The 17,993-nt window shown below is 39.3% G+C and overlaps 1 protein-coding gene across 3 annotated transcripts in view; it reads left to right on the forward strand.

Moving 5' to 3' along the window:
• BANK1 (B cell scaffold protein with ankyrin repeats 1) overlaps positions 1–16,696 on the forward strand; it is a 328,778-nt gene extending 312,082 nt beyond the window's left edge. Inside the window, exon 17 of one of the 3 annotated variants that reach the window (XM_027600223.2) lies at positions 16,611–16,696. The gene's annotated coding sequence lies outside the window, so the exon portion shown is untranslated. Of the gene's footprint in view, positions 1–853; positions 3,119–16,483; positions 16,582–16,610 lie in introns of those variants that run through there. The other 2 variants (XM_027600221.2, XM_027600222.2) reach the window with 2 other exon arrangements.
• Positions 16,697–17,993: the final 1,297 nt, after the last annotated feature.

Below are 17,993 nucleotides of genomic sequence, written 5' to 3' on the forward strand. Positions count from 1 at the left end.
CTAATTTAACTCGGTTTTTCTCTAATAAGAATTTTATCTGATAATGTATTTCTTAACCGAAATATTTTCATCTATTTATCCTGCTGTGCAATTCGCATTTCAATCACTCAGTTCACATTTCAGGTGCTTATTTGAAGTTTTTTAAATGAATAAATATCAGGTCACTTTCTGGGTTACCCAATTCATAAAATAATGACATTCCTCCTGGCATAAGTTCAACTTCCAAGCCAATCTAATACAAGATTCCAATTGCTCAGGTGTCTATAATCAATATAAAATCCTTTTGAACTTTATCTAATCTAAGCATATATATAATAACATAGCATAATTTTAGCTAACTCACATGCCACGGGATCAACCAAAGCTTTATTCATCGCCTACCTAGTTGTAGAATTTAGATTCTCTTTAAGTTATTTCTCAAGAATATTTAGTTAAATAAAATGACCCTCCCTAAACTCATTTTTCATCAAAATCAAAAATACCAAATTACAAATTCAGGAAGAATTTCACTTACATCTAAATCAAGGCACCAGCATTAAATTATTCATTGGTTAGTTCTTTTGTTAGCTCTCTTCTTCACATAAAAATTTTAGATTATGTTGAATATGACTATTTCCTCTTTAAATATGTTCAACCTCCATTATTAATAATCTTATAATCTGACTTAATCATACTTTAAATGTTCAGATTGCAGAAAAACAAACTTTAGAAAACCTGGCACCAAAGGAAACATTATCAGGTGGATACACAAAAGGAAACAAATGGGGAGAGTTGATGAATTGAACACTGCTAACGGGTGACCCCGCTAGTGTGAGTAACAGTATCATTTGCTCAGATCTATTTTCCTTCCTAGACTGTGAGGCTGAGTGGAGTAGAGCACGCCTGACACCAGCGCTTAAGACAGAGTCTTATCTACTAGATGCGGTGGTCCCCAGAGAAGACTCAAGACAGCCTTCTGACCCATCCTATTCACCTTGGAATTAGACGCTACGGTTTTCTTAAGACTAAGGGCCATTACAGGTTTTATGAAGAAACAATACACAGCTGGGAATAAGCTCTTCTTGAAATGATGCTAGTTACCTGGCGGGCGCTGAGCACCATAGTTTGATGTCCCCCAAGGAAAGGGCATGACATTATCAATGTTACCAGAAAAGTAGGCACTAATCATTTGGTGCATTTTTACATCTTTGTTTTCCACAGAGAGGGGAAGCATTAGATTGGGCAGTGTGCTCAGCCTCCTTTATTAGAAATACACTGAACTTTTACCTTTAAAATATCTGTACTCTTCTTTAGCCAGCAATCCCATCTTCATGATAGCTCTCACCCTTCCTAAAACATCTCTGTAGTTATTTGGAGGAACCCTCATGATAATATATCACATGTGCTTCTGCTGTGTCTTTTGCTAGTTGCTTTGTGAAGACACTGCCCCTCCTAAGATGACTGCCACCCACAGGTGACCCACTTGATTCTCAGCCAAAATTTCATGGGAATAAAAGAAGATGCCCTTTACCCAATTTGGTGTGGCATTTGGTCACCCGGACCCAGAAGATTCTCTACTTTTATTTAAAGTTTTCCCACGGTTTGTATAAACATAGTAACTTCACCTGCTATGAAAAACCAAGCCCCTAGGGAGGCAGAGGCCATCCCCTTCCTTCCATTGTCCTTACCTAAGAGGATCTCCTGTTACAGTTTTTTCCTCTCAAAATTTGTATCTTCTAATTCCTTGTTTTAAGATTATTTGTTTGTTACTGGCATTCCTTCTAGTACTGATAGCCGACGGGTAACATAGAAGACAAAGCCCAATCTTGCTTTTTTATGAACTTGAGCATTGTTTTAATCCCTGAGAAGTTGATCATTTTAGTTTGGTGCCATAGACTTTACCTTCCTGCAGCAAACATTTGTCACATTTGGTGGTCCACTATCTGGCTCTTCCCTCTTCCTATTGGCACTGCCATCATTCTTTTGAGAAAATTCCCAGTTGACTAAAGTTTTAACGAGAAAGAAATTCCAACTTTCTCCGGTGGCAGATTCTTCTTCAGTTCAGTCTTGGCACAGTCAGCTTCCTAAATTCAAGCAGACATTCATTCCTGAGATGCTGATTCAGTGGTTGAAGTCAGACTAATCTTGGGGTGGGGGCAGACTAGAGGTCAGACTCTTCCTGTAGCATGACCTTGGCTGCAGTTTTGCCTGCTTCTCCCCCAGAGGACCCCTAATTCCCATTCATTTTCCTAGCTCAGTCCTCCAGTCTCCCATTTATTACGTCACTTCCCAGTATCTTCCCAGTAAATTCCCATCTGCTCTAGATACCCTAGATTGGAGAAATCAAAACCACATAGATTTTGGATTGAACGTATCCCCACAAAAGATATGAAGTCCTAACCCCCAGTACCTATGAATGTGACCTTATTTAAAAACGGTCTTTGGAGTAATCAAGATAAGGTGAAGTTGTACTGGAGTAGCGTGGGCCCTTAATCCAGTATGAATTGTGTCCTTAGAGAAGAGGAGAGACAGACACACACAAGGAAAGAATACCGTGTGAAGACACAGAGACATGAGACAAGAGTGTCTTTGGAAGTGCTACAGCCTCAAGCCAGGGACAGCCAAGGACAGCTGACAAATCACCAAAGATAGGAAGAGCCACGGAAGGCTTCCCCCCTCGAGGTTTCAGAGGGAGCGTGGCCCTGGCAACATCTTGATTTCAGACTCCTGGGCCTCAGAATTATGGTGTATACTGAGGTCTGTTTAAAGCCCCCAGTTGGTGGTACTTTGTAACAGCCTAGAAAATATATAATTTCAATTCTCACGAATGACAATTATGTACCATTGGTTATGCTATTCCCTCAAGAAACTCATTATATATCCATAACACAGAAATACTTTCCTAGAAAACTGGTCATATAATGTTTTTCACCTGCCCAACCCCAAATTTTGCATACAATAAACCTATAAATAAGAATCCAATTAAAACATGCAAATGAACAGCAAGCATTGGGCAGAGTGGGATTACCCTAAGAACTTAAGTATTTTCTGTCTTACCCTCTTCTCCCCAATACTTTTCTCATCTTGTTATCCACTCATGAATAAAATGTCCCTCATACCATCAACCAGGACACTTTCTGAATGCTCTATAAATATTTACCAAAATAAAATAACTCCAGTCCTTGACAAACCAAGAGTTACATACTATACAATAACCCAGGAGATTTAGGAGATCTGGATTTTCACCATGACAACACTATCACCAACCCTGAAATGTATATAAATAAGGAACGCAGGTGCGACATTTCTTCAGTTCTATTCATATTCAATGTACTGTGAATGATTAAGACCAGTAAAATGGAAGTATATTAAAACAAAAAGGACAAAGAGATATTCATAACACGAGGATGTACAGAAGGAGCTTAAATAGTATGTGCAACTGTCTTATCAGCTGACCAGACAACAATCATATAATTAAAGTGGCCAGTGATTAGATTTTTAAGCTTCTTTGAAGTTTTGTTATATTTTATTTGACAAAGTCCAATTTGACTGCAGAATACTAAGTAAACAAAAATGGGTGTTATAGGTATTATGCTGGCATTTTTATTCGATTACTGGGGTTTTCATTATACATTAGCTCCTCAGTCATTTCAAAATTCCTCGAATTTCTTTCTGATACTGTTATTTGATTTAGCAACTGGATAAAAGCAGCTGAAAGCATTTCTTGGTCTTAAATTAGAGTTGGCCATGACAAATATTCCTACAAGAATATAGGATGAATCCCACACATTTATCACAGCATCTGGGCCATGTTTGTTTCTGTAGGACAGAGGAGAGGGTAGGAAGAATTCTTATGTTGGTAAACTGGAAGTCTAAGAATTACACTTGCCATCTGGGACTGCTTTGATGAGAATACTGGTCTGTTCTTCCCACTTAATTACCAAAATGAATTATCGTCATGCAAAGACAATGATCTTGGTGATCAAGACTTAAGTAAAGCCAGTAAGACTAAATACTTGCATTTAAATGTAGTTGTATTTATTTCTGTAGCACTGAACAAGCTTCTTGAGGTCTTGAGAAAAAAAAATTCATGCACCCATTTAGCCTATACAAACAAGAAGAAGTTACATAAACCCAACATAATTAAAGCAATTTATATAGGGCATAAACTTCATGATGTTTTACAGTCAACTTGTAAGTAAAGAAGGCAACTAACAGAAATAACTTCTCCCAGCAAAAACACTTATGTGGTTTGCAGAGTTCCAAAATACCAATCTTTAAATATGTACTATTTCACCAAAGTGCCAAAAGACGAATAGCAAACTAAATAGAGTTAAATATGGCCTCAATTTAAAGATTTGGTAAGGAACTAAAATGAAGACCTAGTTTATATGTGCTGTTATAAAGAATCAACTTACTTTCTCCAGCATTATAATCTCATTAACTCTATTAGGGAATCCAATTTCAAACAAAAAACTTAGGTTCACCCAAAACTATTGGACAATTAACTCAATGGTAATACATCCAGTATTACGTCTTCTGAGTTCCAGAAATACTCAAACTTTTCCACTGCAGAATCTTCTCTTTTTTATAATAGAAATAGTATATTTTTAAGGCCAGATGGGCAACCAAGAAGCATGCTAAATGTCTGCCTAAGGTCATAGGCAGAACAGGGACTCTGAAGTGCTGCCTCCTAGGAAAACAGCACTAAATCAGGTTTCTGCCTATTTGCCAAGTATCTGAGTAAACCTTAGCATAGAGACCCACACTCGCAGTCCTGTACTGAGCAGATGTCCATCAGCAATTTTTCAGGGCATGTGCTCTCAGGTCCCAAACCTTGCTTTTATAGAATTGTTACAACAGTAAACATTTGCCCTGGGCACCAACTTGACACAATTCTTTTTGACAAGAGTTTTATTGGAGCAATGAAGAGAACAGATAGGTATGATTCTTGCCTAATAGACTTCTTGGTAGCTCAGTTGGAATGATATGGATAAAACTAGTAGTAGATGCAACTAATTTTCTGATCTGCATCCCAAAACAGAATAACCAGCTGCTTTTTAGAATTGAGCGTCAAAAACATTTTTATTAGCGATACTCTCTCTGACACGAGTTGTAAGGATACTAATCATCTTAACGTTCACAGTAATTTATTTTAACCCAAGAATCTTCATCTTTGGAAAGCATCCTTACCTCTGCAGAAGGGAGTGGTCAGGTCATTCGGAGGAAACCCTCAGCCAAGGGTCTACACAGGTAAGCACATCCAGATTTGACTCTGGGATAAAGGATGGAAGGCCTGGCCACAGTGGACATGAGATTAAATTCTAGAGGAACTACACTGGAGAGGGGACATTTTCAAAGCAGCCATCCTAAAACCAGTTTTTAAATCTCTAGTCTTCAAACCACCGTAATATGCACCTTTTTTTTTTTTAATCAAGAAAGGTGTCATTTAAATGCTAAAAGCTGCTTTCCTGATGCCTCTCCACAGTTCTTCCCTCTCAGAGTGAAAATATTCTGTCCTGATGAGCCCAGAGAGGAAGAAGTGAGCAAAACCCAGGAGCCACTTTAGGGCAATTTATATCTGCCTTGCCAATTGGTTTACCAGTTCGCTACTTTCTAGAAGCAGATGAAATGCTGCAGGTGTCTGCGGACTGAGCATCCCTCTCAGACATGCTGGCCCTATGGTGTACTTAGATTTAGAGCTGAGTCAGAGATCTCAGATGCTTTCTCTTGATGGGAATATATTAGAATTGGAATGTTGCTATTACCATCTTGGGAAGGAGAACTGGGCTTACAGGCAGAAAAGCCATCTATCTTCTTCCCACCCAGAGCCAGCATCCCATCCCTTCTGTCCTCTCAAAGAGGCTGGAGGTGGGGGGGTGCACTTCCAAAAAACTGCTCTTAATCTTAGAGAAAAAGATGGATTTACTTGGTAAACAGTGTGTGACACACTTTGAGGAAAAGCTTTAGGAAATATGCTTGAAAAAAATATATCAGAAATAGCACATATTCCGCACAGCCTCGGCTGTGGGACTGAGATCAGTCACGACTCTCAGACACATTTTCCTTAAGCCACACATTTTATGGAAACAGACAGCCCAAAAGAGCAGAGTGATTTGGGTACAGATGCCAATTTCAGAGAAATAAATGGATGAGATTTAATGAAATATTTGCGGAAACTCTCAGGCCTCAACATAAGAAGTTAAAGGCTAAAACTAGCCAAAACGCATGACTTAGAAAACATAGTAACAGTGTGGCAGGCACAGAGGCGCACTGCTCAGGTCGCCCTTCAAGAGAGAACCTGCTGCAAAGAGCTGGTGAGCTGCCAACTCCAGATGTGCCCTCCGCAGGAGCCCCGGCCTCACTTGGAGGCCACGCCCCTCCCGGCTGCTCCCAGCCAATATCTGAGCCTGGCGGGGAGGGGCGGGGCGAGGGGCGGGGTCTGGACACAAGTGATTTCTGCCCCAGGCAGGATTCCTTTACTGGACAACTTTTGCTTTGGGCAGCCCATCAGCCTCACTGAGACTTTCTGGGAGTGACAGTGCAGTCTTTGACTCTTCCAACCTTACTCATTCTTTCTTGCCCTCTCTTTCCAACTGTGTGGGGCATGCAGTACATTCTCTAGTCTCTCCCTACCTCTTTAACTTGCACAGTGCCCCCCGGCCCCCGCAGCCCCCTTAAATCTCTTGCACCTCTAATTCCGTCACGATATTAACCTTAAAAACAAAACTGCCAATTATTTTATCAGCAAAAATGGGTTTACTTGGGAATAGCAGAGAATTGCAATGCAGGACAAGCAAGCTAGGGCAAAACTATAGACACCCCAGAGAACAAAGGAGAGGATAGCTATTTTATAGAGGAAAGGGGGAAGCTTGGAGGGGCTGTTATAAACAAAAAGTCCATGGGGGTAAACTGGAAGTTCAAAGTATAGTGACTTTTCATTGGCTGAGTTGTGACAGTCTCTCACCAGCTGAGTCGTTGCTGTGGGGGTGGGGGGACCTTACTTCCTCCTGCTGGGGTCTCTTCCTGTTAGGGTCTGTAGTTGAAGTTCTCCCTGCTAGCCTCTCAACTCTATTTTAAATGAGGCTTCTTTTTATTAAATTTCATAGTAGCCACTTACTAGAGGACCTGAACTGATGCCAACAAATATATAAATTAATACAGTTACGGTTTATCTTGCTGGAAGCTGAAAATGTAAATGAATGTTAGCCATGTTAACCATGTAGAGAACAAATCACCCTCTCTCCCCTCTACAGAAGCATATACCATTTCCACAGTTTAACTTCTTTTGTAAAGTTTGCTTTCCCATAACTATTTCAAATAGAACCTTGCCTTTTCCTGGTCTTCCTACAGCATCCATTGCCCCATATTTCTCTCTAGCTCAAAGTAAAATATGCATATTGATACAGAAGTTATATGGATAGGGAGCAAATTGGCTTCTTCTAATAGACTTTGGCATTATTCCGGAATAGGTATTCCTTAAGAATAGCTCTTCACACTAGATACTTATAATTCTAAACTGCCATGCTTTCTGTTTTTCAGTACTTGGAAGTGAGGTATGTGCACATTTTCAAGTTAATCTAACCTAAATAACCTTGGCTTCAGAGATATGTAATACCCCAAAGCCTATAATTCATTTGAACACAGCTGTCAAACAAAGTCAGCATTAGGACTCACCCAGGATTGTAAATGTGCTATTGGAAAGAACTTCTGGAGACAGTTCCATATTGCTTTAGCAATAATTTTTCAAGCTTCCATTCACTCCAGGTTTGTCTACATCACCACCCCCCCTTTTCTGGATGGTTCAGGACTCTAAATTATCCATTTGCGTCACTTCCATACAAATTCTTATTTTCTTTGTAAACAGAGAGAATGGAAACTGTAGGCTAATCAACCTCCCCACAATGCTGTAGAAACTGAGAATAAATTTTTATTAGAGGGCAGAGTGGGAGGAGAGAGAGAAAGAAAGTGCTTGCTCCATCCCCTGAGCACCATCTGCATTCAAGGGCACAGACAGTGCCCACCCGGAGAGCACTTCTGCCCACAGACGAGCCCACACGCCTCACCACTGACAGCTGTGTGAGGAGGAAATACTAAAACTGAGAAAAACATGGAACTCACTTTAAGACTGCACATATTGGTCATTAGAAGATGCAGAATAAGCCCCCAAGGAACAGAAATATGAGGCTCATTTTAAGTTTTAAAATCAGCCACTAACTCCGCTAGCAAAAATGAGAGAGTTTTTCTTTTTTAAAGCTTATAGAATCTCTAACTCCCAATCTGTTCAGAGGCTTACCTCCCTTTACAAACTAACAAAAATAGACATGCAACGAACCTCTGAAATTCAGTGTAAGAAATAGAAATCACTGCTGTAGAGTTTCTTTGCAAAATCAACATCTTAAATTAGGTATGAGGAAGTAAGTCACCTTCTCTATCCTTTACAAAAGGAGAAACGGCAAGATGCTGTCTGGAGTTGATAGGAGAAATCCCACTTTTCCTGACTTTGAAGCAGGAAGGGTATCACTAGCAGATAAATGAAAAGCCTGAAGGAAATTGATAGAAGAGGAAGAAAGTGGGGATCGGGAGAGGAAGAAAAGATAAAGGAATGTTAGACTAGCGTAAGTAAACCCATACTTGTTTTCTACTGCTAAAATGACATAAAAACACATTTAGACCATGTTGGGTAACTACATTATTTATAAAATGATTTTGGCATTCTAATGATCTATAGCAAATTCATCTGTGGCTTTAAATTTTAAACTACCTACCCTTGTTTTGATCATTACGCTACCTAGTTTTTATTTCTTTAGAAGATTGCTGAAATGTATCCCAGAAAGGCATATTCTTCATCTTGAAGGGGAAAGAAAGATCCAGAAATAAAGTCAGCATCTAAGTCCTTATTCTGAGTCAACAGCAGATCTGCAACTAGGACTCAGAACTACGTCTTGTTAGACTAGGAGATAGCAATAGGATGACTCAATAGAGAGAAACAAACATTAGGGACAATCATAAGCTACTTCATTAATAGAGCAATTGTGCCCTATGTATTGTCTCGGTCCCTCATGTAAAATTGGCTCCTGGTAGCTGTCCCTCCTATTCATTAGCTCATTTTGGACACCAGCAGTGGATACAGTTGGCTTCCAGCTAAGATCTCTATAACCTAAGATAGTACAGAGATGAATATTGATGCAAAGTTGAAAGAACTGTAGGAATTATCATTGCCATTGTTTAATTGTTTTTTCTAAATATCAATACATCAGAACTAAAAACTATCCTCTCCACTAAACTTCTAAACTTGATTCTATGTTAGTTGATAATAAAATGAGCTGCTTTCTGGAAAAATAATCCATGATAAGATGGTGAACAATCATTTTCCGTTTGGAAAAATTGAAAGCATTATTTGGTCAGTCATATGCTATCTTTCCCTTGCTTCATTAAGCCTTAACTCTTCCTACTGCCTATGACCTCGCCAAATTCTCTTTCTATGTAAGTTTATTATTACATCCTTAATAGGATCTGAATTTTTTGAGTACCACAAGAGTCATCCTAAAGCATTCAATAAATAATTTTGAGTACCAGTAACGCCAAATATACAGACCATCATCAGAAGACTGGAAGGACACATTTATGTTAATTGGATTGCAGACCTTGGACCCTTTCTTATTATTAGTCCAGTAGCAAAAATTGATTTATCAAAGTAATTGTTAATCATTTGAATTATCTGAACAATTATTAACTAATAATAATCTCGGTTATTTGATAATGATTAATAACATTATTAGTAGTTATAATTTATCATCGTAAATTCTCCATATTCCAAAAGAAAGAGGTTCCCGAAAAGAAGGGTAAAGAGAAGTGGGGATGAGAATGATCTAGAAACCAGATATTTTGAAAAACAATCCATGAGAAATGGGACATTTGATGCATGAAAGAAACCTAAATACAGGGAAAATCTTAAAGACAAGCCATATCCACCTCACACTTCTGCCTAACTCTTGTTCCATAGTTAATCTTCCATGCTCATCACTTGTTTTAAAGTCAAGGGCTTCAGGTATATTTTTATGAGATCTGCTGATCTAGAACCACTTTGTGCTTTCTACCTTTTGTTTTAAGGAGTCTCTAGATTGAAAAGTAAAAAGTCTTTATCTCTGATTTTAACGGAGCTGAAATTTTGCATGTGAGAATAGAACGTACTTTTTCTTCCTCCTCCTATGTTTTCATAATTGGTGACCTGAAAACAAAACAGAAATTGGGACACATTCATAGGACAAGTTGATATGTTGAGTCCAGAAACATTGCTATAAACACAAAGTGATGAATGACAAAAAATAATATTGACAGATTTGTTAAATAGATACCTGATGGATGTCAACTTTAAATTATTCTACTCATTAATTCAATTGGAATTCATTACTAGTCTAATATCCTACATCCATGAATAAAATGTGTTACTTAGGTAATGCAAATGTAATGCATTTCCTGATGCAAATGTAAAATATGTCTACAATTTTATTTTGCCTATGTATTCACTTATTCAATATGTACTTATTGAGAAGCTACTGTGTGCCAGGCTAAATCCTACTCTAGGATTTAATACACAGTAGTGGACCAAATTAATAAAACCCTTGCCCTTATAGACCTTTACATTCTCCTAGGGGGAGAGAATTAAAAAAATACATATATTACAACTTTATGCCAAGTAGATATAAGAGCTATAAACAAACCAAACCAGAAAAAGGATATAAAAATGACAGAGCTGCCATTTTATATATTGTGGTAGATATATCTTCATCAGGGGAAGAAAGATGATCAAAAATTAAATAGAATGAAGGGCCAAGTCGTCCACTGATATATAGGGGAAGAGCTTTCCTGTCCCAGGAAATAGCAAGTCCAAAGGTCCAGACATGGGAATAAGCTTGAGATGTTTGATGAACACCAAGTGTGCTTGAAGTGGGATGAGTGAGGGGCAGAGTGTAGAAATGTTGTCAGAGAAACAGCCAAAAGATAAATCACCTAGGGATTTAAATCATGATATGGGGAATAAAATATAATTAAGCCTACACATTTTAGAAGAAAGCCACACAAAGCAAGTTCCCATGAGGACCTTTAGCTTCTATGGTGATCGATGGTCCCCGCACTTCAAAAGTTGTCTTTTGGCTCTTAACATTTTGTGATGAGCTAGAGCAGGAAGGACAGGGAAAGAGAAGGGAAAAGTCAGGAGAAAGAATATGTTTGGACTCGTGGGAGAATCCATTTTCCTCACTGCTGTGAAAAGTAACCTACCTCATTATTAGGAAAGGTGTTTACCTCATTATTAGCAGAGACTGACAAATTCTCCCTCCATGCTCGAATCTTGTCTTACTGAGTTCAATTCTCTAGGGCTTTTTCTACTAAGCTAGCAACCTGGTCCTCTCTCTCAGTAGAGTTTTACAAACTAGTGGCACAGATTGAAATCACTAGCTCTGTGTTCCTTGTTTTTGTTTTTTTTTTAAGATTTTATTTATTTATTTGACAGAGAGAGAGACAGCGAGAGAGGGAACACAAGCAAGGGGAGTGAGAGAGGGAGAAGCAGGCTTCCCACTGAGCAGGGAGCCCGATGTGGGGCTCAATCCCAGGACCCCAGGATCATGACCTGAGCTGAAGGTAGACGTTTAACGACTGAGCCACCCAGGAGCCCCACCAACTCTGTATTCCTAATCAGTATCTCATTTCTATACATTACAGATGATCGCGTCATAATGATGCTGGAATTATACCACTGGTTAAAATGTGGTTCCTTACTCTATAATACTCCTCAGGCTCTGGTCATTTCTTCAACAGGTGACCACTGCTTCTCAATCTAACTTGAATCACACAATCATTTTCCTCATAAATCTATTGTGGAAAGCTTCCATGACAATATTAAATGCACATGAATTACAGCAACACGTTTCACCAGTAACTAAGGAATCTCATTTGCAAAGTACTTAAAATATGGGCTTTTGCTCGTGGAAAATAAGAAATTCGTTCCATACATGTTCTATTCCATACATTAAAATTGAAGGAGACGCCTAAGACCACTAATTTGCCCATCTGATTCAGAAAGCCAGCACATCAGCTGAAACCAACTGTCATCTGCCAACGACAGGTGTTTACCAGTTATCAAGTATCAACATCCAATCACTTTAATAATGTACTTTCTTTGGACAGTACTCTCCCTAAACCAAGTTCCAAATGCACAAACAACTGCCAGAGCAAATGACAACTACCGTGTCGGGAGGATGCTAAGTCAGGAGGAATTAACGTCAGGCCGCGTTGGGTCCTGTTGGGTCCTCGGCACGTTCTCGAGGCAGCAACGTCAGTATTCCAGACATCTCAGAAGGCCACAAGTGTCTCCTGTGACAGTTGCTCTCCCATCGACCATGAGTGCTTGTTAGTCACATGTGCATGGCATGACCCCACTCCATCCCTGGCTACCACTTACTGGACCACAGTATCACCCGACCCAGGGGAGACAACGTATTGACTGGGCAAAAGCCTGGTGGAATCACTTCAGACTGTTGAACTGAGACACAGGCAGAGCAGGGAGGTGGGCCTGGCACTAGAATGAAAGTCCAAGAAGCTTCCAGAACTACACTGAATTCTTCCCGTGGCCTTATACTTCAATATTTCTTTGTATTCCATAAGCTGCTCTAGAGTTCTTGTTCTCATTTAATTTGTGTTTAAGGAATTCTGAAAGGAATTCTTGTGCTTTGAAGCAACAAAGCTTTAACAGATAATGTCACCATGGAAAAGCCATGGAAATCTTTGACCCTGGTAGTATCATTCATTGATTCAACAATGCAAATCTAGCACCTGCTGTGTACTTCCATGCACTGAAGACACAGAGGAAAACCAGACAAAACAATTACAAACTTTCTTGGAGCTTATGTTCTAGAATACTTGCACAGCAACTCTTTTCCTGAAAGCTCAATATTTACAAATATTGTGACCTGTTTCTAAGTTTCAATTTCCTCATCTACACAAAGCTCATAATGACAGTATCAGTGTAGTCTGGAAGATTGAAATAAATTAACCTCTGCAAAGCACTTAGTATGTGCCTGACACAAGCAGTAATTTGTAGCTAATATAAAAATAGAAAGTATGTAGTAGGGGCTTCTGAGTGGCTCAGTCATTAAGCGTCTGCCTTCGGCTCAGTTCGTGATCCCAGCGTCCTGGGATCGAGCCCCACATCGGGCTCCCTGCTCCGCGGGACGCCTGCTTCTCCCTCTCCCACTCCCCCTGCTTGTGTTCCCTCTCTCGCTGTCTCTCTATCAAATAAATAAATAAATAAATAAATAAATCTTAAAAAAAAGAAAGTATGTAATAAATTATTTTCGAAGTAAAGGGAGGCATACTAGATAACCACTCATGTATTTATCCATGGTTTGTGGGAGAGAGAGTACAACTCCTGGTGAACACAATATCCCAAGGTTGAAACATTCTAGACCATGAGGCAAGGCTCAGGTCTTTACAGGATAGCTGATTTTTCAAGTGTCACTGCCTTCATTGGCTGAGTTTCTACAGTGAACGGGTCTCTGCGCTGCTGGTTTCCATGTGAATGGATCATCTGGCAGAGGAATTGACCAGATGGTCTGTCATCATACAGACTAGCACAAAGTTTCTCAACCTCAGCACTACTGACATTTTGAGCCAGATAATTTTTTGTGGCGGGGGCTTTCCTTGCATTTCCAGATAGTTGGCCTCATCCCTGGATGGCCTCTATGTACTAGAGGTCAGTAGCACCCCACCTTGTTCTGATCACCAAAAATATTTCTAGACATTGCCAAATGTCTCCTTACGGAGTAAAATCACCCATGGATGAGAATAACTAGGTAGCAATATCATCTGGGTAAAGGGTCATCTCAGCAGCCGGTTCAGCTGGAATCTAAACATTTTGAATTCAGAGTTGGGAAATGCAGCTTCTTTTGGGGTGGGGGATGTGGAAGAGGATGGGTCATTTACATGGCTGGTTCTGGAAGTAATGAACAATCAGACCCTAAGGTACCACAATTTTTAACAGACTTGTGACTGCAGATAACCGTCAAGACTAAAGAGTGGAGCCCAAAGTGAGGGGATTCCCAAACATACTTACACGAAATTGCTCATAACTTCACTAAGGAAATCTCTCAGCTATTGCCATAGCTCTGAGAGTATTTCTCCAATGGGACAAAACTTCATGTTTTTTTCTATTTGCATTTTTTTCCAAAATAGTTTTAGCATCCTATGGAGGACATTAAACTTCTCGGAGTCCTTGAAAAGTCCTTTTGGAGAATTGAAGAAATAATTCGCTTTACCTGAAAAGGCTTATGGTGGCCTGTATTGTTGCCTGCGGGGTAAAGTCAGAGGGTTAGATATGTGTGTTCTCTGACAGCAGCTGATTTTGCACCTCAGAGCTGATGTCATTGACCTGATACACTCACGCTTCTCTTCACATGCACCTTGAACTCTTTTTGCTATCAGAATATATAGACTTAAGTATATTAGAAAGAAAGTCATCACAAAACTAAATTGAAGAGTCCATAAATGGCTCCCTCGTTTAAAATGGGATGTTTGTGCCATCCTGAGAGTGGCAAGTACCCCTTCACACCTGTCAGGAGAAGTGAATCACCTCTTCTAGAAAGGCATCTGAGTGTGACTGTAAAGCTTTAAATAGTCCCTCCCCCCAGGCCTCCATGTGTATGGTAGAGTTTGACATATTCCAGCCAGGTCACAAACACTTCAAGGTCCCTTCTGAATAAGAGCTTTCCAGCTAAGTTTTCTGGGGCTGCCTGCCAGAGTCAATCTCAGCTAACATCCTCAGGACTCACTTGGATCTCTTAATAATGCAGCCTCCATGGGAAGAGAATGTACGGTGTGCTGCCAGCAAGCTCAGGAGAGGAACTGTTCTCTTGCACATCTCTGACATACCTAAGTCCAGCCAAGGCTTTCTGAAATTGAATTCAACAATCTAGAGTTATTCCTTAGATTTTTTTATAGCTCAGCAGCTTGACGTATTCCTTTCCACTCACAGATTAATACCTATTTTCTATTAAAACAAAGGAAAACTATATCTTGTGACTTTGTGGGAGTACCCACCAGTGCTAACTCAGAATTTTCCTGATCGTGTATAGGATGGAAGGACAAGCTGTTTTCCGTTTCTTCCCAACACCCACAGAGTTGAATTTGGTTTGAAGTCTCTTTTTTTATATGAATGGTGGGGCGCAGTTGTAAGGAGAAACCTTATCTGCTGTAGTAAAAGAAGGAGGGAAGCACATAAAAGAATAAGGGAGAACAAAATTGTGAAATAAGCACTTTGTCACTATTCTAATATATCTCATTATATGAATAGCCAACTACTTCCTTCCACTCAGTTTGACTTTAAACTGTTCGTACTGTATAAAAAGATTTACTTTTCCCCCAAATCCCCAGATAAGGTACCTAGATAAGTAAAAACTACAATCATAAATTATTTTTTAAAGTAATCGGCTGATTAATTTCCTTGAATTTTCCATCTTCCCTTCTTGTGGAGCACCATATTGGGTGGAAGACAATTTAAGGAAACTTAGAGCCAAGGCCAGCCTTGTTCCTAAATCCACCTTCAGGATTGCTGGAGATCATACCAAAACAATACCACTATGTTCTCATCTCGGGCCACCTGCTCAGGGCACACTCACAGGCCCAGGTCAGATCATCAAAGCCAAAGTCCAATCCAAATTGAGATCACATGTCCCCATTCTGTACTATAACTGTAGGTCGCTAACTCAAAAGTACTTGTCCAGGCAAAATGAAGACCAGATGAGAGGATCTGGGTGGATGCACAAAAGTCGTCCACTCTCAGTGGAAAAACAACTTCAGGGCATGTGCACAGACTTGGGTCAGCAGATGCAGCTCTGGGCAGAGAGGCAAGTGTGCCATGACAAACCACAGAATGACTTAGTCCTTGAGAAGAATACAATCCACAGAATACGAAAGTCACACAATTACACTGTGAGGTCAATTACACACATTGTTAGCTCGGTTTTTGTAAGTGACCGTATGAAACATTGCCTGCCATAAAATATGTGGTAAATCCTAGGCAAATAAATGTCAACTAAATCCCAAGTTCAACTTTCTTCTACAGTGCCAAAAGGAATCTTGTGATTCCATACCCCAGACCTCACTAGCTGTGTCAACCACCAAAAAAAAAAAAAAAAAAAAATGATACTAATCTGTTCTGCTCTTGCAACCACTATTTTAACTCTCTTTTTATTTATATACAATATGCTTACTAAATATCTGAGATATGAAAGTAAGGACAGAGCATACCATATTTTACTGTAATCTAAAACATGGCTTTATTTTTCAAGGGCATAAATGATCCACTTATCATGGTTTTCTCATAACCCCAAAAATCAAAGCTCCTGTAAATAACTTTCCAATAACCCCTCCAATCTTGTTTTTGACTTAGCTCTAGAAGAGGAAATAAATTATGACTTTGAATAAAAAAGACTATTTTCCTTTTCAGAGTCTCACTCAACTTGTAGAAGCAAAAATGTTCACCATGACTTGACAACCAGCCTCTCCAAATAAAAGTCAGCTGAACTTGACAATGCTATTAAGCTCTGGCTTCTTTTTTCTTTTCTGGTGACAAGTGGTTTTAGGCCTTGAAGTCTGGACAACTGTCATCTCTTCTACATTGAAACAGTTGGATCAACTACTCCATTTTGAAGGCTGACACAAATCAGGTTGGAAAGAAAATGGTGTTTTACTTATACTGCCCAAATATCCACTCTGTTCTATAACATGCAAGAATTCTTCTCTATTCATCTTATTTTTTGAATTCTCATTCATGCAACCTTGAGCAAATATTTACTGAACCCCTAGGAGTGGGCTGTATGACATGAGATACTGTATGCACAAGACTGAGTCCCTTTCTCCCAACAGGTATCTAGGAAGACAAATAAATAGAGAGGGAGTTGCAATGCAGTATGACTCATTTCATTCTATAACTCGGGTGATGCTGACCAGTATGTTCTGTGCAATAATTATTCTTAACCTCATTTCTGTCTTCTTCATCATTAGCCCTGTCCAATTGAAATTTCTGCAATGATGGAAATGTTCTATAGTGTCACTGTCCAGTACAATAGTAGCCACATGTATCTACTAAGCACTTGAAATGTGGCTTGAGTGACAGAAAAATTAACTTTTAACTTAATTTCATTTTAACAGATTTAAATTTTAATTTAAATAGCCTCCTGTGGCAAGCAACCACCACATTAGACGGTGCATGAATTGACAGACATCTTTGGTGCTATAAATCATATTATCTGATTTAGCTATAAATTAGCCTTTGAATTATAGAAATCCCACGGAACTAATCATTGCAGGCACTGGGTAATACCAGGGGAGAAAACACTTCAGATGATTCAGCCAGATCCAAGGCAGCCTTCTATCCGAATTGAATCTATAAGATGTCTTTTGGTAGCAATCCATCAATCCATTTGTGGGTTACATAGTATTGAAGGTATAATTCTTTTTAGATTCAACTATGTCAGGGAAAAAGAACCTAGAACATACAAAAGTCAATAGTCTTTAAGCTTGCAAGTAATTCCTGCCGTCCCACCTCTAATACAATAGTAAATTGACACACGTCTGTATTCACTCAAAGTTACTGAGCAAAGAAATGTTTTATTTAGAGAGCTGCTGAATGTTAAATGTGTGCTGAAAACAGAAACCCAGATCTTTGGCCCAGGAGTCGGACATGTAAACTACTCATAACCAAGGCACTGATTGACCACGGTACCAAGAGAAAAAGACCAAAGGGATTTCAGTAAAGACAATGAATCAGCACAGGAAAGATAGCTAAAGATGCATTATCTTGTGGGTGAGGTGAGAAACAGGCAGTGATGTGTGCGGCGTGTGGCAATTTAAAGGAAGTTCTCAGTTTGAATCCTAGCTTGACGTTCATAGCTGGGTGTCCTTGGGAAATTTCCTTTATTTTTTTTAAAGATTTTATTTATTTATTTGTCAGTGAG

This window comes from Zalophus californianus, chromosome 2 (genome assembly GCF_009762305.2).
Source record: "Zalophus californianus isolate mZalCal1 chromosome 2, mZalCal1.pri.v2, whole genome shotgun sequence".
Classification (NCBI taxonomy): domain Eukaryota; kingdom Metazoa; phylum Chordata; class Mammalia; order Carnivora; family Otariidae; genus Zalophus; species Zalophus californianus.